Genomic DNA, 2524 nt, shown 5'->3' on the forward strand with positions numbered 1-2524 from the left:
AGTTGCTTGGGGAGGGGCCTGGAGATGTAGTGAATCCCCCATTGCCCTGCTACTTTGTAGGTAGAATTTAAGAATAGTGGAACAGCTTGGGGTGGGGGAAGGCATCCGTGGGTGAGGTGGGCAATATTCAAATTGGTAAATTGCATGCAGGAGACGTCATCTCCAGGTGTAGGGGGATTTCTTTTTTCTTTCCTGCTTCTATTTTTGTCTGTCTGTCTGTTAGATTTCTGATTTGGAAGATATTCCTCTATAGTGATGGTCCTAAACCCTCTGTTGCTTCATCTTAGACATGCTCTGGAAAAACCTCAGGGAAATGTCAGAAAGAAAGGCACAGCAGGAGCCCTAGGGTGCTGGGATGCAGATCTCTCGCACTCCAGCCCTTGGAGGCCTAGGCAAGACTCACTGTCCAATGTCCATGGAGATCTTTAAAGTTCCCAGAATCTTGCCATGCTTGAACATGTTTTGCACAACCTGCCTAGAACAGTTGGAGCCCTTCTCTACCCTGGTATTGTGAGCAACAGACCCAGAAACAACCTCTGAGGGTGCGTGGCTCTGCGATAATTAGCCCCAACAGCTGGAGCCACAGCTTAGCATCCTCTGCCCAGTCTGTGATGCAAAGGTTGATCTGACTCCTGGAGGAGTAAAGGCCTTAACCATGAGCCTCCTGGCTATAAATGAGGTGCTGCTACAAAATCTGTGAGATGACACTCCAGGAGTGGTGTGTGATCTGTGCAGTGACAAGGAAGTGGAGAGTAGGTGTCTCACCTGCAACGTGAGTCTCTGCCAGTTCTATAGCCAGGCTCATAGGTGGCAAAACAAACAAAGAGACAAACAAAGAAACAAACCAAACCAAACAACAAACAAAAAAAACCTGCTTCCCACTCTGTCATACCCATGAAGGACTTGAAAGGATACAGCTAGACTGGGAGGCCAATTATGTGTTCCATCCACCCTGCTGAGGAGCTAGACCTCTTCTGTGAGCGGTGTGACCGTCCAGCCAGGACTGTGCGCTAGGTGATCATCGGGAGCACGACTATGACCTGATAAGCAACGTTATCCACAAGCATGGGAACTCCATGTAAGAGCTCCTTCACAGCACCCAGCCTCACGTCGACACCTTGGAGAGATTGCTGGCCCACATCAAAGGTGTGGGTAGTACCCTCCGGAGCCCTGTGGATGCCCTATTGGCCAACCTCCAGGCCTTTGGTGATGGTTACATCACTGCTTTCATATAACATCCTGATCAGTTTCTGAAGCAATTGAAAGATCTCTGGATCCAGAAAGAGAACATTCTGCACCTCCAGACGCTCTAGGTGGAGCAGTTGCTGGGAGACCTGAGGACTGGGGTCAAGTTCAGGGAACACTTGCTGAATAATGGCTCCAACCTGGAAATCATCACCAAGGGGGTTGTGGTGAGCTGGCTGAAGAAGCTCAAGAAAGACAACTACAGCATTGGCCCTGGGATGGACGATGGCATCTGCTTCTCCCTGCAGGAGAAGGCTGGCCAGTATGGTGGCTATGAAGTTTCTGGGGACCTTCTCACCAAAGGGATTTATCTGGCCAAGTGCCCTCTCCAAGGGGAAGACATCCACAAAGCTTGGGAGAAGAAAAGAGTCATTTTTCACCCTGGTCTGCAGAGATATTTTGGGGGAGCACATGGGTGGAGGAGGAGGGCACATCGAGTGAGCATCAGCCATAAAAATAAGAAGGACTGTATTCTTAAGATGATGGTCCAAGATAACAACAATGGGACTTACACAATTTCCTTTGTCCCCAAGAAGCCTGGCCCCTACACTGTGTGCATTTGTGTCAGAGGGAAGCACATTCAGGATTCACTATACAAAATGACTGTGAGGAGAAAGTTCCGCCAGCACCAGGAGGTCTTTCATCACTGCTCATTCTGTTCAGTGGGGGCCAGAAGAGTGCCCACTATGCCTATGTAGGAACCATGGCAGGTGGGTACCAAGGTTGTGGACAAGGACATAAAGGTCACCCAGGCTACAGGCATTGATCATGCAGTGGAGCTATGGAAGAGAATTTGGAAGGGAGAGTTCCCAGGGGAGTCTGATCAGGATGGTGGCATTCTGAGTCATCTTATGATGAAAAGGCCAAGTTTGCATGATTGTCAGTTACTAGGAAGTCCCCAGGCCTTGTAGCAGAGCTGATGATTAATTCTAAAGAAACCGCTAAAATAAATGTGCCTTATCTTACCATCTAAAAAAAAAAATCTATCCTCAAACACTTACTAGCTATGTGACCCTGGGTGAGTCACTTAACCCTGTTTGCCTCACTTTCCTCATTTGTAAAATGAGATAGAGAAAGAAATGGCAAACCACTTGCCAAGAAAACTCCAAATGGAGTCATGAAAAAATTTAACAGGACTGAAAAATGACTAAACAACAAAAAACAGGGTGTTTGGAAGTCAGTTAAAACTTGAGTAGATAAAAGTGTGAGGCCTTACTAGAAGTCTGGGATATATATTCCCACCAGTGACACCTTCTATTCACACTAGAATGGTTACAGC

General features: G+C 47.5%; 1 pseudogene; it reads left to right on the plus strand.

Moving 5' to 3' along the window:
• Positions 1-289: 289 nt before the first annotated feature.
• LOC110192139 (E3 ubiquitin-protein ligase TRIM45-like) lies at positions 290-2068 on the plus strand (annotated as a pseudogene).
• The last annotated feature ends 456 nt before the right edge of the window (positions 2069-2524 follow it).

The sequence above is a fragment of the Phascolarctos cinereus genome, unplaced genomic scaffold, assembly GCF_003287225.1.
Source record: "Phascolarctos cinereus isolate Bilbo 61053 unplaced genomic scaffold, phaCin_HiC Scaffold_2;HRSCAF=192, whole genome shotgun sequence".
Lineage (NCBI taxonomy): Eukaryota > Metazoa > Chordata > Mammalia > Diprotodontia > Phascolarctidae > Phascolarctos > Phascolarctos cinereus.